Source organism: Triturus cristatus, chromosome 3_2, assembly GCF_964204655.1.
Source record: "Triturus cristatus chromosome 3_2, aTriCri1.1, whole genome shotgun sequence".
NCBI lineage: Eukaryota > Metazoa > Chordata > Amphibia > Caudata > Salamandridae > Triturus > Triturus cristatus.
Genome location: NC_140584.1, coordinates 222,144,870 through 222,165,485, shown reverse-complemented (window position 1 = coordinate 222,165,485; position 20,616 = coordinate 222,144,870).

Below are 20,616 nucleotides of genomic sequence, written 5' to 3'. Positions count from 1 at the left end.
TCTATCTTACCGATCCCCACGTTTCCCACTCTTGCTGTTTTGGATTCTTGTTTCGTAGTTGTGTGCGTTTCAATTTTGTTGAGAATAATCACATAAAAAACAATTCCTAAAGCGCTTGTAAATCAGGGGCCAAATGTATACATTTGTGTGGGTGAGGCAAGAGCAACGCAATCCTTTGATACGTCTGGCCCCAGGACCATGTGAAGGATGGTGTCGGGAGTGCAATATTGCTGAAGTATGTTGCATGATACAGAACGAAGGAGCATGCAGTTCTCATGTGCTGTTGCATGGACATTCATATTATTCAAGAACACACTGTAGTATCAATAGGTTAATTAATGCTGTCAACAGAAAATACCTAACTGCCAATATGGCTAACTGTAAAAGAGTAAGAGTTAACATTTCATGTAATTCTTAATTAAATATTAAGTATCACTTTAAAGTCATGAAACATGATCAGTTTTGCCATAGCTATAATTTGCCTATTAATGGTTTGAGTTGGGTTGTCCAACACAGATGACTTGTTTTTAGGATTATAATTATAACAAAATGGTTATATGAAGGAGTCTTCTTGATTAAGAGCTGTAAAGGCATATGGCAGACAATATGTCCACCCCTCCTCATAAAGATGCAAGCCATTAACCACTTCCTTCATCTGCTTTGCTTCTCAATTTCGTCTCACGCTGCAGCTTTTTTACTGTCATTGACTGAGTGCTTTCGTTTCTTCACATTGCAGGTCGGAATAACTCTACTGGGATTCAATAAAAGTGTTCTGTTCGATAAACCTTACGTGGTTCATTACATTTTACAAAAGACAGGCACATTCTGCTTCAAATACAGATTGTAATTTATAAGCTCTAAAATAAAACGCACTTTGCACATTTACGGGAAATAAAAATAAAGGGCCCTGCTATGTGCTAAGAAATGGGCCTAATGGCCAGAGCTGCTGACTTGGCAACTGTGGAACTGGGTTCTAGTCCTGACATTGGTTAACATCCTGGGCCAGCTTTACCAGTGTCAACCAACAGCGCAGCAGCCTAAAAATCTCTGTTGAATTGCGTGACAGGGAGAGAGCAGGAGAGTGCCATATCTAAAGAGATGTGGCTCTCTTCTCCCCTCTCACTAGAGCAGACACATAATTATGTTGCCGAAAGCCATGCACACACATTTACACCACAGTGCAAGGGTGTGTGTATGAGTCTAGCATGGGTTTTGTTCAGGAAGGGTAGCGTTCTAGTGCAAAATACTATGCATAGACAACTTTTAAAACTTTGCCTACTTTGTATGTGTGCTGTACAGTACACATGGAAGGTCGGAAAAGAAAGGATACATTAAAAATATCTCCTTTTAACACCTGCTATGAAGTGACGTACATTTTTGCCACTGTCTTTTATTGTGAATAGATAGAGTTTTGCGTAAAAAACCATGGGTGGTTGTTCCACCCCTCAAATGCCCCCCCATTGGCACTAAGGGGCTAAATACCAGTCTGGCGTCCATGGACCATCAGACATGCGGGGGCGCGGCGGTCTTCTAACCGCCCTATTACAACTAGGGCGGTTGGCCACCCAGGGACTGCCGCAACTGCCAGGGACCTGAGATCGCTGGCTGTGGCTCAGCGGTCTTGAGGCCACTATATGCTTGGCGGGACGGCCAAGCATATTACCAGTTTCCTCTCCGCCGCTGTTTCCATGGCAGTTCCACTTCCGTGAAAACCATGGTGGCGAAGAAACAAAGAAGCTACAGGGCTCCCTGTTGCCACTGGGCCTGGGGATGCATGCAGGGGAGGCACATGTTGCACCCACCTCTGTGCATGCACCCCTGTATCTGCATGGCATGGACTCCAGCAGTACATGCCGTACAGGTACTGATTTTGACGTTCCCATTGCGGTGGCTATTTCATAGACACCGCTGTGGGCACATCAAAAAACCGCCCGCCAGATCAGGAGAAAACTCCTAATCTGGCAGGTGGTTCAACCATGGGTTTGGTGGTGCGGGAGTGGGGCGGTCCCACTCCCACAAGCCAAACTAGTAATCAGGCCCTGAGTAACGCAAAGTAGTGCTTTATGCTGTTTTACATTACTTTCTAGCAAAAACAAGTTTTGTGAATCAAAATAAATAACAAAACATCATTTTACGTTAGTTAGTGTCAATTTTGTGATGTAAACACATGGCAAAATGTTTATAAATATGGTCCTCTGTTTTGCTGGACAAATTACTAAAGACCGGATTTCCAAGCATTTCACAAAGAGCAGCAAGTGATGTTTCTGCAATGTGCTGTGTGGAAGGAGAGAACAAAACTAAGCCACATTTTCAAAGAAAAGAAAATGCAGTTCTGCTCTCTCACTGCACTGGCACACATTAGGCTGGCTTTTGCATTAATGCAAGGGTGCCTATATTATGATCAGAATGTTTTTGTGTCGAAAGGAGCACCTTCAAGCACAAACATATAATTTGAGGCCTTTTCCTCTTTGATGTGTTGTTTAGAAATGCTTTCTCGGATACTGTCGGCACTTTGACCACTGACTGCGCCAACTTTTCTATACTGGGCGATTTAAATCTGCATTTCGACACACTGTCCAGTTTGACAGCTCGTACCATCGCTTTGGACTTAGAGGCTTTTCAATTGTTCCAGCTGGTTTCACAGCCTACGCACATCGGGGGACATACCTTGGATCCTTTCTTCACCAACTTGACTGAGGCCAAAGTCACTGCAGTTACCCCAGTAGAATGGTCTGACCATTTCCTGGTGTCTGTCCAGTGTCCCGTATCAGTGACTCTTCCCATTTCTTCTGCTAGACGGGTACTCAGGAGATCTTGGAACAAACTCAGGTTGGAAGACCTTCACCATCTTTTGTTGGTGGAGCCCTTGGGCCCATTGAACAATGTGGATGAAGGGTACGATCTCTTCTGCTCCTGGCTTACTAGGGATCTGGATGCTTTGATACCCATTGTATCGATTAAGATCAACCCTCGCGAGTCTAGTCCCTGGTATGACGGGGCCTTACGTGCCTTGAAGGGAGCCTGTAGACGGGCGGAGAGGGCCTGGCGGAAGACATATGGGGCTGATTTAAAAGCCGCATATGCTGCTTCGGTTAAGCTCTATCACCGGGCCATATGTCGTGCTCGTGCGGCCTTCTATGCTGAAGAATTCCGGAACAGCACCAACCCGTCGAAGGCCATCTTCAAAGCGGTTAAAGATCTTATGGCCAAACGGACTATCTCTTTAGCCGAGAGCTCTGTTTCCCATTGTGAATCCCTGGCTTCCTATTTCTTGGGAAAGGTCCAAGCCATCTATCGGACTTTCCCTAGCATTGGGGTTCCGCTGGGAAGTTCCAATGAGGCACTACGTCAGATCGCCCTGCCCTCATTTCCCCCTCTCACCTCGGACGGGTTTGACAAACTTGCTCTGCAAGTTAAATCAGGATCTCCATCTGATCCGGTAAAGCCTGCTCTCTTTCGAGACCAGACCTTTCTGGGGCGCCCTGTGGTGCGCTCCCTTGTCAACCTCTCTCTAGAGTCGGGGGTAGTTCCAGCTAAATGGAAGCAGGCGGTAGTGTCTCCGATCATCAAAAAACCCTCCTTAGACCCGTCTAAGCCTGAAAGTTTTCGCCCTATCTCGCTGCTACCTTGGCCGGCAAAGTTGACAGAGGCCCATGTCAATCTGGCCCTGTCGGAACATCTAGCCCGGACCAACGCCCTGGATCCCACACAGAACGGTTTCCGTGCTGGTCACAGCACGGAGACCGCTCTCCTCGCAATGGTGGAATATCTGCGTGCTAGGTTGGATGCGGGTCAGACGGCGGCGCTGATATTGTTGGATCTCAGCGCCGCCTTCGACACTGTATCTCATGGCATCCTCCTGCATCGGCTAGAGGAGATCGGTGTCAGTGGTCTGGCGCTGCAGTGGTTCCGCTCCTTCCTGGACAATCGTTCCTTCTGTGTGGCTATTCCTCCCTTTTCGTCCAGTTTCCAGCCTCTGGCCATGGGGGTTCCGCAAGGGTCTTCGCTAAGTCCCACGTTGTTCAATCTTTACGTGAGACCGCTGGCTGATGTCGCGAGGCAGTGGGGCCTTACTTTGGTCTCATATGCCGATGACACTCAGCTGGCGGTTACCCTTAGCGGAGATGTCCATCAAGACGCCCCCAGGTTTCAGTCCGGACTGAAGGCGGTGGCTTGCTGGTTGACAGAAAACTGTCTCCAGCTTAATGCCACAAAAACAGAGGTGATGGTTGTTGGGAAGGGAGTGGAGCTCTGGGGTGATCAGTGGTGGCCTTCTGAGCTGGGCCCCACTCCGACCCCTGTGTCGGAGGTGAAAAACCTTGGGGTCTGGTTGGACGCTGGCCTTACCTTTATAGGACATACTAAAAAAACGGCAGCCTGTTGTTTTGGTCTATTAAGAGGTCTTAGACCAGTCCTTAAATACTTTGATGCCCCTACCAGACAGCTTGTAGTCCAGGCTACTATCATCTCTCGCCTGGACTACGCTAGCTCTCTTCTGGCTGGGGCCAATCAGGCTGAGTTAACGCGCCTACAGCGGGTTCAAAATGCTGCGGCCAGGGCCATTGTTGGCCTACCCAGATTTTGCCCGGTGGCGAATGTCCTTCACTCTTTGCATTGGCTCCCTGTAAGGAAGCGTATTCTTTTCAAAGTCCTTTGCTTGACTTTTAAGATATTAAGAGGTATAGGCCCTGAAATCCTGTCCAATCTTGTCTCTTTCTATGTCCCCACTCGTAGCCTCCGATCTCAGGGCCAGGCCCTTGCTGTGGTCTCTAGATTTAGACTCTGTCGGATGGGGGGTCGTTCCTTCAGCGTGAAAGCTGCACTAACTTGGAACACCCTCCCAGTTGAAATCCGTCAGTTAGACGATCTGCTTTCCTTCCGAAGAGCCATCAAGACCTTTCTGTTTTAGTTGTCTATCTTAGGCGTCCCCGTTTCTGTTGTGTTGTGTTCCTCCTTGTCTGTGCGCCGGGACGCTCCTTCGCTGGAGTAGCTGTGCGCATAATAAATCAATTTAACATAACATAACATAACATAACGTATGTGTGATGCAGAATGCAGCACACATACAGCAAGGAAATAAGGAGGAGAAATATACATATTTCTCCTTGTTACACTAGCCTGAGGCAGTCACACTCTTTTGGTGGAAATCCATGTCTACAACTCTTTGTAAATATGTTTTTGCATTAAAATACATGGGTGGATGCACAGGAACGCCCATTCACCACCCATGGAATGCCTCCCTGATTCAAAACAACTCAAAACAGAGCAAGGTTCTTTTTTTTTTTTTAAAAGCAACACAAATCGAAATTTGCATTGCTTTGTAAATACCAAAAGAATATTGACAATATTACCTTCTGTAATGTAATTTGGTGCTCATGTAAAACACTCCAATGCCTTTTGGCCAAGTTCCCACTATAAACAAGTTTTAAAATAAACTCCACCATCTATTTGAAATAAACAGAAAACATTGCATTTTGTTTGATTTACATGATTGGGATGATGTTACAATACTTTCAAAGAATGAGACAAAACATTTTTATAGAGGTGTCCACCAGAAAGTCCTGCTGGTGAAGTTGTGCAAAGTCGAAACGGTCACACCTGGGCAAAAACACCACAAACCCAATAAAGCCCTTAGATTTGTATATGTCACTTTTAAATTTTCTTAGGGCATGAAAGTAAAACAAGTTAAGGGCACCACAATTATAAAACTAATGCGGAATAATACCAAATTAATAGGGATGTGAATGCATGCAAGCAGATCACAAAAATGTTTTGGCGTGCTTTTCAGACACAGAATACACAATGCAGAATACCTCACAAATGGAGAAAATGAAACCTGCAAATGAGATCAAGGAGTACAGTAAAGAAAAACAGCCAATGGGGATGCAGAAGGTGTGACCCACGAGAACTTTAGAAGAATAAATGAACTTATAGGTAGGTAGAAAAAATCTCAAAAGAGGGGGGTGCTTGGGATCTAAAGTAGCATGCTTCAAGAAGTATGTGTCAGTTGCTCTACAACAAATCGAAAAACAACCCAGTGGTCTAAATTCCTAAGATATTCTAATATTCAATAAAAATTTCTAAGCGGAACCCAGGAATGATTTATGTAGTTTGGTGGGAAGTACTTATATAAAGAAACACTGAACTTTTATCTTCAAAAAAGGTTTTAATAAAAGTTGCACTTGTCAGTCCACTGAAAAAAAGATTGGGATAATATAATTTACACAACATGACATGCATTATAACATTAATCTTATCAAAAGTTATTTTCAAGTCAAAAGAGTGTGGCTTCAACCATGATGGGATTCACTTCAATTTTTTTTTTAAGTCAAGGGAATACTGCTGTCACAAGGTTAATGGTCTGTATTCTGAAAATTGCTTCTTATGGGCTGTAAGAAATACACATAAAGAATTTTAACACATAAACAAAAGGTGCTATAAAACACTCTTACTAAGGTACATATAAAGAACACACAGTCCAAACATTTAGGTGCCAATTACGATCCGGTAAAAAGATGGCCCGTCCGACTCGGATCCGGTCTTTTTACCGTACGAATCGTACAAGTGCCGTACAAACTGCCAATTACGATTCGCATGGGAAAAAGACCATACGAATCGCATTGGGAATAACTCCCCACACGTCCTCGGGTCGGAAAACGTGTCCGACACGTCCCCGGACGATTTACCGTACAAATGTGAAAAGTGAAGTCCGACAGCGGAATCACGATCCATCCCGTGCGTCCGATCTTACAACCGTATGGAAAAAACACCGTCCGCACCGAACTCCCATAGCAACCATGCCGACATGTGCCCGCATACGTGCCCAACACCCCCCCAGCCCCCGTACGTTCGAGTCCTACCCCCACCCGTGTATGTACACCCGTGTACGTTCGAGTCGTACCCCCACCCGTGTACGTTCGAGTCGTACCCCTTGTGTATGTACACCCGTGTACGTGTCGTACCCCGCGTGTATGTACACCCGTGTACGTGTCAAACCCCCGTGTATGTACACCCGTGTACGTGTCGAACCCCCCGTGTATGTACACCCGTGTACGTGTCGTACCCCCGTGTATGTACACCCGTGTATGTTCGAGTCGTACCCCCACCCGTGTATGTACACCCGTGTAACGTGTCGTACCCCCACCCGTGTATGTACACACGTGTACGTTCGAGTCGTACCCCCACCCGTGTATGTACACCCGTGTACGTGTCGTACCCCCACCCGTGTATGTACACCCGTGTACGTGTCGTACCCCCCCGTGTATGTACACCGTGTACGTTCGAGTCGTACCCCCACCCGTGTATGTACACCCGTGTACGTGTCGTACCCCCACCCGTGTATGTACACCCGTGTACGTTCGAGTCGTACCCCCACCCGTGTATGTACACCCGTGTACATGTCGTACCCCCCGTGTATGGACACCCGTGTACGTTCGAGTCGTACCCCCACCCGTGTATGTACACCCGTGTACGTGTCGAACCCCCACGTGCATGTACACCCGTGTACGTGTCGAACCCCCCGTGTATGTACACCTGTATACGTGTCAAACCCCCCGTGTATGTACACCCGTGTACGTGTCGTACCCCCGTGTACGTTCGAGTCGTACCCCCACCCGTGTATGTACACCCGTGTACGTGTCGTACCCCCACCCGTGTATGTACACCCGCGTACGTTCGAGTCGTACCCCCACCCGTGTATGTACACCCGTGTACGTGTCGTACCCCCACCCGTGTATGTACACCCGTGTACGTGTCATACCCCCCGTGTATGTACACCCGTGTACGTTCGAGTCGTACCCCCACCCGTGTATGTACACCCGTGTACGTGTTGAACCCCCACGTGCATGTACACCCATGTACGTGTCGAACCCCCTGTGTATGTACACCCGTATACGTGTCGAACCCCCTGTGTATGTACACCCGTATACGTGTCGAACCCCCCGTGTATGTACACCCGTGTACATGTCGTACCCCCGTGTATGTACACCCGTGTACGTTCGAGTCGTACCCCCACCCATGTATGTACACCCGTGTACGTGTCGTACCCCCACCCGTGTATGTACACCCGTGTACGTTCGAGTCGTACCCCCACCCGTGTATGTACACCCGTGTACATGTCGTACCCCCACCCGTGTATGTACACCCGTGTACGTTCGAGTCGTACCCCCACCCATGTATGTACACCCGTGTACGTGTCGTACCCCCACCTGTGTATGTACACCCGTGTACGTTCGAGTCGTACCCCCACCCGTGTATGTACACCCGTGTACGTTCGAGTCATACCCCCACCCATGTACGTGTAGTACCCCCGTGTATGTACGAACCGTACCCTCACCCGCGGACGTTGGGAGCGTACCCCGGGCCCCAACACCAGCACCTTCACACAACATCGCACATGTACGAGTCATACCAAGCCAGACACAAGGACAGCACTGTACAACAAAATGCCCGAAGTACACACCGTACACACGTTAAAAACGCACGTACACAACCAAGAAAAGCAAAACAACACAAGAATACACCATTCGAATGGCACAAAGCCACTAAACATGTCCAACAAGCTCAAAAACAACACAATCACTGACCTGCAACTGCCAAAATCCAAAGCAGAGGCCCAAAACACAACCACTCCTTATAACACACCCACCCAAAGTTCAAACACAGCCACACCCACCAATGGACCAATAAAAAGGGACCACACACACAAACCATGAGCCTTTGCAACAGACTCACTGCTGCCAGACCCCACAGACAACCTACAGCACCATACTAGAAGCTTGACCACACCTTACACTTGCACACCTTCACACACACACCTTCACAAACACCCCCACATCACATTCACACACACACCCAAACAACCACACCCACACACCCACAACCATCCACACCACCCCCCCCATCCACACCCACACCCCTCACCATGCCCACTAACAAGACTCCAAAGTTCACTAGCCGAGAGTTGGAGGTCCTTGTCGATGAAATCCTCAGAGCTGAGCCACACCTCTTTGGAACATTGGTCAGACAGACCAGCATTTCAGAAAAAACAGCCATGTGGCAGACCATCGTCGATGCTGTGAATGCTGTTGCGGACACCAGAAGGACCAGGCATGAATGCCAAGCCAGGTGGTACGATCTGCGGAGGAGGGTCCGAGCCAAAATGACCGACTTCCACAACCAGGCCAACGTCACTGGAGGAGGGCCGCCCTGCAGACGCGTAGAATACCATCCCTGGGAGGAGAGGGTGATGGCCATACTGCCGGTGTGGCAGTCGACGGATTAGAAGGACTCCGAGACCCGGGTGAGTACACAAACAACTCACCTCACATGGGGGGAACGTCATCCACAACCAAACTCACAAACAGGCACGCAACCACCCCAAGCTATCGCATGACTCAACCACACTCCATGAACACGCACATGCCACTGGCGCCACCATGCCCCATGCACCCAGCTGGACAATGTCAAGTCACAGGCCACAGAAAACACCAACACATGACACGGTAAGCCAGATGGCGGGAGTGTGGGCCAAAAAAATCACATAGTGCAAATCAGAAGCAGACAACAATGCCCTCTGCCCATATGGCCTAGGTCACAGCCAGACAAACAGTGTGTCCCCACACAGGAAAGACTCGCCAGCAAATGGCGGACGCCTTGCATCAACACATGGGGTGACGGCACGTTCTTGCACATGACAGCAGCCAATGAACAGCCAACACTGTGAAAGAGTGGCAGCACACACCACCACAGCAGCAGTGCAGACACACACACTACAGCAGCTGCCTCATCATTTCAGGCATCCTGCTACGCCTCATGATGTAGGCATCGTGTGCTGATCCTGGAAAACGAGCACAGACATGTGAAATCACCATGTTGGACAGACACACCACAAGGGCATTGATGGAGTGGTAGTGTTTGCGATTCCTGTACGCTACCTCCTGTGCCTGTGGTGGTACCATAGCCACATGTGTCCCATCTATGGACCCAATGACATGGGGCATCCCTCCCAGGGCATAGAATCCACGCTTGACCCCAGTCAACATTGCAGGGGTTGGGAAATGGATGAAGTCATCCAGGTGAATCAACATGGCCTCTAAGAAATCATGCAGCACACGGCAGAACATGCTCTGGGACATGCCACCAACATGAGCTATGGTATTTTGAAAGGTACCCGTGGCAAGAAAATGTAGGGCTGCCATTACCTTCAGCTTGGGTGTCAGTGCCGTAGGATATCTGTGCAGCGGTTGCAGGTGTGGTGCCAGTCTCGCCGTCAACTCCAGAATCAACCGTTGGGTGAAGCGGTAGCACCGGATATAGTCATTCTCCCACATGTCAGCCAAGTCCGGAATTGGTCGGGGAAGAGGCGGCGCTCTGCAGTAATTTGGAAGTGACAAGGAAGAGTGAGTGCACCACAACAGCAATTTATTTGTACTGAGCACATGTTAATCTGTCAATACACATATGCTACATACGGAGTCAGGTATGTGCCACATGCCCTGGACACATATGGCTGCCAGGTGACACCCCTACCAAGACCCAGCCACACACGGAGATTGTGAACCTCCACATGCCATGGCATGGGATTAGCTGTGTCCCAGTGTAAGTGAACAGCCAGACGCAACACAGGAGTGACATACAGCCACACATCAGCAGAAGTAGGAATGTCGATTGCAGAGACTGGTAGCGGAACACTAGAGCCACAGGTCACATGACATTACACTAGGACAGCCCACACACCTTGCCATGAAGGTGTACATGTCATGACTCACCACACATTCATGGACAGGATGCAGACATGTCCTTGTTAGGCTACTCCGTGTCCCATGCATACATACGCACCTCACATCCAGTACCACATGTGGCATGGTGTGCGGAACAGTGTGCCATGTCAATCTACACACAGACACATGTTGGTTGCTGCAACAGCTGCTGCTTTTGAGGGAGCTCCAACATCAACCTAATGGGAACCCCCCACACATACATGACATAGTCACATCGTGCACCGTGGGTAGTGACATGTCAGGTGTGGTAACCCCTGTGCCGGGCCTCAGGGGACACTTGCGTGTGTTGTTGTCCGTGCCATGCCAGTGACGCTCAACCCAAGTGTGCAGTACAACATGCACACATGTCAAAGGAGTCAAGGGCATGCCTGGCACACATTGCACCGTCACACATTACATGTGTACACATCTCATCATACATCTGGTGCCTTCTCGACTCAGGAGTAATGTGCCACATCACAGCCTTTCACACCTGTGCCCCACACATGTAGTACTGCACAGACAATGCCTTGATGTCCATCCATGGACAAGTATGTCAGCCCTATTCCTTCCTGTGTGCTGCCTGTCACCACTGTGATGTGTGAAAAGCACCGTGCTTTCGCAAAAAGGGCCTGTGTACGTTCCCGTATCACTATGGGAGTGCTGCCGTATGTGTACCCCTAGGGATAGTGAGCGTACGCACGCGTGTACGCTCCGTACCACTATGGGTGTTCTCGCGTATGCGTACTCATAGTGATAGTGAGCGTACAGGCGTGTGTACGGTCTGTACCACCATGAGTACGCATACGCGAGAACACCCATAGTGAAACGGAGCGTACAGGCATGTGTACGCTCCGTACCACTATGGGTGTTCTCGCGTATGCGTACTCATAGTGATAGTGAGCGTACAGGCGTGTGTACGGTCCGTACCACCATGAGTACGCATACGCGAGAACACCCATAGTGAGACGGAGCGTACAGGCGTGTGTACGGTCCGTACCACTATGGGTGTTCTCGCGTATGCGTACTCATAGTGATAGTGAGCGTACAGGCGTGTGTACGGTCCATACCACCATGAGTACGCATACGCGAGAACACCCATAGTGAGACGGAGCGTACAGGCGTGTGTACGCTCCGTACCACTATGGGTGTTCTTGCGTATGCGTACTCATATTTATTTATTTTATGCAATTTTTAAAGCGCGCAAATACCCGTACGGGTGTCTCGGCGCTATCGTTACAGAACTCACTTCTTGCGATGAGGGGGAATTAGGCAGAGAACAGCCATGTTTTAAGGCTCTTTCTGAACTTGAGCAGCGTAGGGGCCGTTTTGATGTGGAGTGGTAGTGTATTCCACAGCTTGGCAGTAGCGATAGTAAAACATTTATCTCCCCAGCTGGCCTTTCTTGTCCGTGGGACTTTCAACAAGTAGGCTGAGGACGATCGTAAGGTCCTAGGTTGTTCCACTGGGCAGAGGGCTTTTTTTAGGAACTGTGGTCCGGAGTTGTTCAGAGTTTTGTAGGCTATACAAAGAGCCTTAAATTTGATTCGGCTCCTAATAGGGAGCCAATGTAGCTCTTTGATGTAAGAAGACGTGGAGGTGAATTTGGGGATGTGTAGTAGGGTTCTGGCCGCAACGTTTTGCACCGTCTGGAGTTTATTGAGTACCCTTTCCTGAGCGTTCAGAAGAAGGGAGTTACAATAATCGGTTCTTGAGAACACTAAGGTGCTGATAAGTGTTTTGCCCGCGGACTGTGGTAAGTAAGGAAGTAGTTTTTTTATTTTTTTTAGGGTGTAGAAGGCAGATGATACCACAGCGTTGGCGTGATGGAGGAAAGTCAACTTATTGTCAAAAGTGACTCCCAAATTGCGGACCTTGACTACCGGTTGGGGGGGGGGACCCAACTGAGATGGCCACCACTGTGGGGACCATGCCGGCTGCAAGTTCCCGAATGTCATCACCTCCGTTTTATCAGAGTTTAGTTTGAGGCAATTTGATGACATCCAGGAGCTTATCGCCTTCATTCCCTCTTGGAAGTTGGCTGCGACAGATGTTCCATTATTGTGCACCGATAATACTAGTTGAGTATCATCGGCGTACGTTGTAAGGGCAATTCCATGCGATTTTATCACCCTCGCTAAGTCCGATACATAGATATTAAAAAGCGTCGGACTTAGCGAGGAGCCTTGTGGGACTCCGCATGGGAGGGAGAAGGTCTGGGAGGTGAAATTACCCATCTTGACTGTCTGAGGGCGATTGGCCAAGAATGAAGCAATAAGATCTTTGGCCTTGCCTCTTATTCCTAAAGCCGAGACACGGTCGATCAGAGTGACATGATCGACCGTGTCAAATGCAGCGGAAAGGTCCAGAAGTATTAGGACCGCCGCTCCACCCTTGTCCATCGTTGCTCTGATTTCATCTGCAGCTTTAAGCAGTGCTGTCTCCGTTCCGTGTCCCTGTCTGAAGCCAAACTGGGTGTCATCAAGTAGATCGTTGTCATTAATGAATTTCGAAAGCTGGATGTTCATTGTTTTTTCGAAAATCTTGGCTGGGAAGGGGAGACAGGCGATAGGTCTATAACTGGCGGGGAGAAGAGGGTCCAGAGTTGGCTTTTTTAGAAGAGGCTTAATAATAGACTCCTTCCAAACCGATGGATAGATGCCTGTTGAAAACATGGCATTGCAGATAGTAGACAACACGGGAGAAATCGCTTCTGGGATGAGATTCAGAATAGCAGGGGGACATGGGTCGAGGGGGGATCCAGATTTGGTGCTGGCTACCAGATGTTGAATGTGTTCCTGGTTGATGGTGTCGAAAGATGAAAAGATGGGAGGAGTATTGATGGGAAGTGCCACAGGGGAGGGGGAAAGAGAGGAATGAGAGAAGGTGAGGAAAATGGAACTAACCTTCTCCTCAAAGAAGCTGGCCAGAGCGTCCGATAGAGACTGAGAGCCTTCTAGGCGCGCGGCGGGGGGATTGGACAAAGTTGTAACCACCTGAAATAGTTCTCCTACCGAGTTTTTCGCCTGGTTGATTTGTGACGTATAGTAGCGACTTTTTCAGAAACTATAAGTCTTTTGTAGATGGAAAGGGCGTTTTTATAGGTCATTTTGTCTGCAGGGCTATAGTGGCGGCGCCACTGCCTTTCAAGGTTCCTGCAATACTGTCTCTGAATCCGAAGGGGCTCTGTAAACCACTGAGCTGATGGTATTTTCCTGTTGCGGTGGGAAATTTTGATCGGGGCTAGTTTGTTACAGGCCGTGTTTAGGTTTGTCAAGTAATTAGAAGACGCTATAGTGGGGTCCTGTTCGTTGGGGATATGACCTTCCTGCATCATCTCTGTTAAATGAGCTAGATTGATGTTTTTCCAGTCTCTGTAAGAAAATTGAGAGGAGGTTGTAGTAGGAGGTTTGGTCGGATTAATTTCAACAGAGAAACAGATCGCTGCATGGTCTGTCCAGATCAGGGGGATTACTTGGGTAACGGTTATAAAGGGACTGTTGGTGAATAGACCATCTAGTGTGTGGCCTGCTTGGTGCGTGGGAGATTTTATCAATTGCAGCAGGCCGGCAGCTGCTAAGTCTGTAGTTAGCTGCGTAGTATCGTGGTCGTTGAAGGCTTCTAAGTGAAAGTTAAAGTCACCTAGTATGGTGAAGTGAGGGGAGCCTGCAGCTGCTTCAATCATATTGCCTATGTTGGCTAGAAACTTGGATCTTGACCCAGGAGGGCGATAGATTAGCATGCCCTTAAACGATGACTTGGCCGAGAGGCCTAGTGTGAAAAAGAAAGCCTCGTATTCAGGACAATTAGATTGCGTCGTTGTGAGCTTAAACTCGTTTTTATAGATTATTGCTATGCCTCCACCTTTTTTATTTTTAGGCCTGTCTAGTCTGCATACATTGTAGTTGATAGGGGTGGCAGCTCTGAAGTCTGGGCCGGAGGCTTCATCCCCCCATGTCTCTGTAATGAATAAGAGATCCAGTTTATGCGTGTCAATCAAGTCGGCAATTTCTAGCTTGTGTTTGGGGAGGGATCTGGCATTTATTAGCGCTGCTTGAACCAGTAGTGGGACAGTTGTTGCAGGTTTAAGGGTTTCCTTTCTGCAAATAGGACATTGGTATGGGCCTAGGATGGGATTGGTATACCCTAGATGTGGTAGAGCATGAGGAAAATCAGCTACGTGCCTGAGGTCAAGTAGTTCGGCAGAGGTGTAGATGAGTCTCACCGAATTGGTAGCTGATCGTGGGACTGGAGCAGCAGGGGGGGTAGCCCTTGGCCCGTCCTCGGCGCGGACGAGCGCAGACGAGCTTGCCTTATGCGCGCCTTTGGCGCGCAATCGTCGCGCCCGCTGCGCTCGTCCGCCGCGCTTCCGGTGGGGACACATGCTTAATGGCAGAGAGGAGGGTCCAGGGTCCAGGGGTGGCGTGAGGGGGCGTGGCTACGGAGGTGGGCGTGGCCTAGCAACCGGCCAATCCCGCCGCTTCTGCAGGGAAGTTGAACCTACGTCAGCAAACACTCTGCTGAGTAGGAGGGGATTCAAATACGGCGCAAATTAAAACAATTCAGTACAGTTTTTAACTCAAGTAGCTTAAAAAATTAGCTCTCAGTGCCCTGCTCCCGGCTGTGCCTCAAGAGCTGTGCATAGTGCAATCATAGTGATAGTGAGCGTACAGGCGTGTGTACGGTCCGTACCACTATGGGTGTTCTCGCGTATGCGTACTCATAGTGATAGTGAGCGTACAGGCGTGTGTACGGTCCGTACCACCATGAGTACGCATACGCGAGAACACCCATAGTGAGACGGAGCGTACAGGCGTGTGTACGCTCCGTACCACTATGGGTGTTCTCGCGTATGCGTACTCATAGTGATAGTGAGCGTACAGGCGTGTATACGGTCCGTACCACCATGAGTACGCATATGCGAGAACACCCATAGTGAGACGGAGCGTACACACGCCTGTACGGGCCGTTGCTATGCATTTGGGGTGCCCTAGGGCCCCGGAACACACCGTACCTGTGTGTGAAGCTCAAAATTACATAGGGGACACATGAGGGACAAGTATAAAGGCCTACATGCATGCTGGTTGTCATGGAGACCAAGTTTAAAGTTTGAATTTTTTCAGGAAGGTGCACAGCAGAAGTCAGTTGGAATGAATCTACTTTGTTGCAATGTGGTTCTGGAGTTGACATCATGCTCAAGAAAAAAACACATTAAGAACCCACTGACTGCTAGGTTTGAAGGGATTGGAGGAAACATAGGATGCAAATGTGAGTGACCAATCACTCTGTACTCCTGTGCATGAAATAGGCCAGCAAGGCAGATATAAGGCAGCCAGGTTCCATGAGGGAGCACTTGCCTGCACATCTTTGTATTCCATGACCCAGCTGCTGCTACTGATTCCCTGCAACCATGTCAAGGGCTGTGGAGAGGTCACAGCCATTCACCCTGGAGGAGAACCTGGCTTTGCTGGATGTGATCCTCCCACAGTACCCCATGCTGTATGGGCGAGCAGGTTATCAGGTGAGTGCAGAGTCCACTAGCACAGACTGTGTCCCTTTTTTGTGACTGTGACTTCTGCCATTGTGTCCAGGTGTGACACACATGCTATGTACTATAGGCGGGGTCCCAGGGGGGAATGCCTGATGTCTCCCAGCAGTGCCCAGAGACAGGAGGGGTGGGTGCAGAGTCCTCCCAGCAGTGCCCAGACGCAGGAGGGGTGGGTGTGATGCACAGTGTGAGCCTTGATCATTGATTGTGTCTTTGCCCTCATTCCACCTGTGTACTTTCACTGGCACGTACTGCTTTTGCCCTTCCCCAGAGGAGAATGTCCCTATGACAAAGGTGCAATGCGTTGGCTGCATGACATGCCTTGTTGTAACCAGCTAATTTCTTCTCATATGTGTCTCTGTGACATGTTGCAGGTGTATTGATGTAGTGTCACTTGTTCATCCTCACAGGTAGGCGCCTCTGCCAAGGAGCAGATATGGCTGACCGTCGTCAGCGCCGTGAGGAGTGCGGATTGTCGGAAGCGGCGCCTGTCCCAGGTGAGGAAACGCTGGCAGGACATCCGGTGCTGGACGCGGAGGATCGCACAGGTCCTGCTGGGGGACTCACCTGAGAGCCATAAGAACCGCGGGCGCCGCCGTCTCTCCCACATCCATAAGCGTGTGCTGGCGGTGGTATTTCCAGACTTGGACAGGCGCTTACAGGAGATGCAGCAGCAGGAAGGGGGTAGGTACATGTGTGTTTGTTGTGTTTCACCAGCATTTGTAAGTGCACCGTTCCATGGATACACTGCCAGGGTTTAATGGTGCTGTGCAGATCCTGTTACCCACAGTATTGCAATGGTCTCCTGCCTCCCCTCCCCTCCTTGCAATGTGTTCCCTGGTCTGTGTGTAGTCACTCTGTCACAAGGTTATGTAGCCTGGCACCTTCTCCACGTGTACAATGCCTGCAGCATCATGTGTGGGGGTGGTGTGTAACAGGTTTTGGGACCTTGCCTGTGCCCTGTCCAGTTCTGGACTTGTGGGTTCCATGTCAGTTGGCACTAATGCTGAGTCCAGACATGGGAGTTAGTCTCTCAAGTGTGAGGCCTTACAGCACGCATGTCCTATGTGGTGGCCTGTGACATGATGTGCATGAGTGTGCGGTACGCATAGTGCAGGGATGGTAGCGTGTGTTGCAGTCATTCCCATTCAGGAGCATGGAGTTGTGTGGCCACTACTGTCCCCAGGGGAATATTTTCCTAGGTATCATGTGTGTAATCCGAAAATGTCGACACTCTCAGTGTCTACAGCATAGGTTGTGCTCTGTGCCATTGTCCCCTGGCCCAATGTATATTGACGTGAAATGTAGTACAAGTGTCCACTGTACAGCCTGACCTGATTTTCCTTGTTCAAACTCACGGTGGCCATTGCCTGTGTGTCTTGTTACAATCATCTGATGATGCCCATTTGTACATGATTATTTGGACAGGCGCACCTTGGGTATTTTGTGTGCATTATTGAATTTTTGCATCCCATGTGTATTTCACCCAGACTAAGAGATGTAAGTGCTTCCTGTGTCTCCAAAGAATTGTCTCATGTAGGGGGTGGGTGGTGCGGGCATGGCCTACATGTCAAAACCTGAAATCTCCTTGCTAGGACTGGCCAGTGTGTGATGTTTTTCTGGACATACACTCAAGGTCAGTGAGCCAGTCAGGGTGGGCATGTTTTCACTATTACCTATGCTGCATGTGCCTCTAGTTCCTGGATATGGTCCCTGCTCATCCCTTTTTCCTGCCACGCTGTGTGGTGCAGATGCAGTGCTGGATTGTCCCCAGGGCCTTGCTCCTCAGTCAAAATTTCATTTCATCTCATTTGCTATTGTGTCATGCTCTCCATAGTTTTTCAGTGGCATGGTGGGTCAAACAACTGTGTCTTGCATGCCCTACATATATACCTTGTGTTGTAGATGTAACTCTTCTTTTGTTTCAGGCTATGCACTGTAACCTATGTAGATTGGACTCATGTGACATATGTATACAGGTGTATGATTAATTGCTGTCTCTTCACCCTGCCCACAGCATCGTCGGGGGACACGGAGGGAGACATGGGCACAGACGGAGCAGAGGGACCGAGCACCAGTGCCAGCGGTGACTTCGTGGCTGGCACATCGAGTGGGACTGAGGCGGAGGAGAGTGAAGCCGGGGACCTGTCGACTGGCACAACAGAGTATGAAGCTGACGGGTCCAAGGATGATCTCTCCGAGTGGGCGGAGGCTGCACCACCATCTGACAGCAGCACAACATCTCGCCCCGCCCCCTCCATTGCCATCAGCCGCCTCCCACTTGCTCGTGTCCCTTCCCAGCGTGCCCAGTCACCGCATGTCTCCTTCCTGCCAGGCACCGCACCCCCTGCCCCTGTCTCCACTGCTGCCGCCAATGCCGAGTCTGTGGACATCCATCGGCAGTTGCAGATTGGTCAGGCTGCGATCCTTAATGTCCTCCATGGCCACAGCCAGGTCCTCAACAACATGGAGGCATACTTGGAGGGCATTCACTCATCGCAGGCTGACCAACGCAGCTTGCTGAGGTCGATAGACTCGAAACTGACTGCAGCAGTGGGTCTCCTGCAGCGCTTCATCCAAACCCCTACCCCTGCCCCATCCACACTTCCCACTCCCATGCCTGTCCCACGTACACCCAGATGTCAGCATGCACCCACCACGACGGACACAGGCACCACACCAGCAGGGAAGGTCACCCGCACACCTCCTGGCACGCACACACAGGGTGAAGTAGGCACACCCACTGGGTTGGGGGGCAAACGTAAGACACGCAGCCAGAGTGGGAGTCCGCATTCCACCAAATCCACTCCCTCCAAATCCCCTCCCCTCAGCTCTCCTGGCCACATATCACACAAAGACTGCTTCATGACCGCTCTGTCCCTGAGCCCCACAGTGACACCACCCCGCAAGCGGTCAAGGGAGTCCCTGGTCAGGGTGGTTGACTCCCCCCCCTGTCTACACCCTCCCCCAGTGGCGCTGCGACCCATCCCTCTGACCCCCCCCCCTCCTTGGGGCCTGTGGTTCCTTCAGGTGCAGGGGATTCCCTGGAGGACCTTGTTAAGGTGTGCAGCGAGATCCTGGCCTCCACCTTTGGCCCTGCCCCACCCCCTGTGGTGGAGTCCTCCATCCCTGCACCCACGACGCCTACCCTTCGCCCTCCTGTCTCTGCGGTGCCTGGTCCTTCCCCCCCACATGATGCCCTCACCCCTGTGGAAGACGACGGAATCTAATTGTGCAGGCAAGCTAGGGGACACGCATCCCACTGTGTCCCCCATCCAGCTGTGACTTCTGGACTGCCCTATGGGCTATGTAAATATTGAACTTCCTGCAAACACGATTTTTTGGATCATGCTGAATAAAGCAATTTACTTTTTTCCCTTGGAACACTACTGCTTTGCTGGTATTGCTGTTGGTGGGGCTGCTACATGGTTGTGGGTGGTGTTCATGTGTTGGGTGTGTGGGAAATGTAGTAGTGTGCTGCTCATAGGGGGGACCCTGGGATCTGTGTGCCATCACACGGTGTTAGCTAGGTTTCTCTGTTCATGTAAGCAGTTGCTGCATGGTGAAATTGTCCCAAGGTGTATTCCTTCCTCTGTGTACCCTGACATCTTCCCTGCAGGGTGTTCCCAAAATTTAGCGCTGAGCTGTGTGTACATTAGCTGGGTGTGTGACGGACTCCTTCAACTTTGCACATGCATGCTGAGCGATGTCTCCACCTGCATCATTCGTGGCATCCTTGGTAGTCATTGTACTTGTGTGTGTGGACTATTGACATGACTTCATGTGGACATGTTTTCTTTTCGGCCCTATGCATGTGTATACTCCCAGCCTCGCACACATGTGGTACATGTACTGCAGGGTCTTTGTGCACCTGACTGACATTTGTGGGCATGGTATCTGTGGCTACTCCACCCTTTGCGTTCCATGGGCACTGCTGGGAGTGTTAGGCACCCACCCCTCCTGTCTCTGGGCACTGCTGGGAGTGTTAGGCACACACCCCTCCTGCGTCTGGGCACTGCTGGGAGGACTCTGCACACACCCCTCTCATGTCTGGGCACTGCTGGGAGGACTCTGCACCCACCCCTCCTGTCTCTGGGCACTGCTGGGAGGACTCTGCACACACCCCTCCTGTATCTGGGCACTGCTGGGAGGACTCTGCACCCACCCCTCCTGTCTCTGGGCACTGCTGGGAGTGTTAGGCACACACCCCTCCTGTCTCTGGGCACTGCTGGGAGGACTCTGCACACACCCCTCCTGTCTCTGGGCACTGCTGGGAGGACTCTGCACCCACCCCTCCTGTCTCTGGGC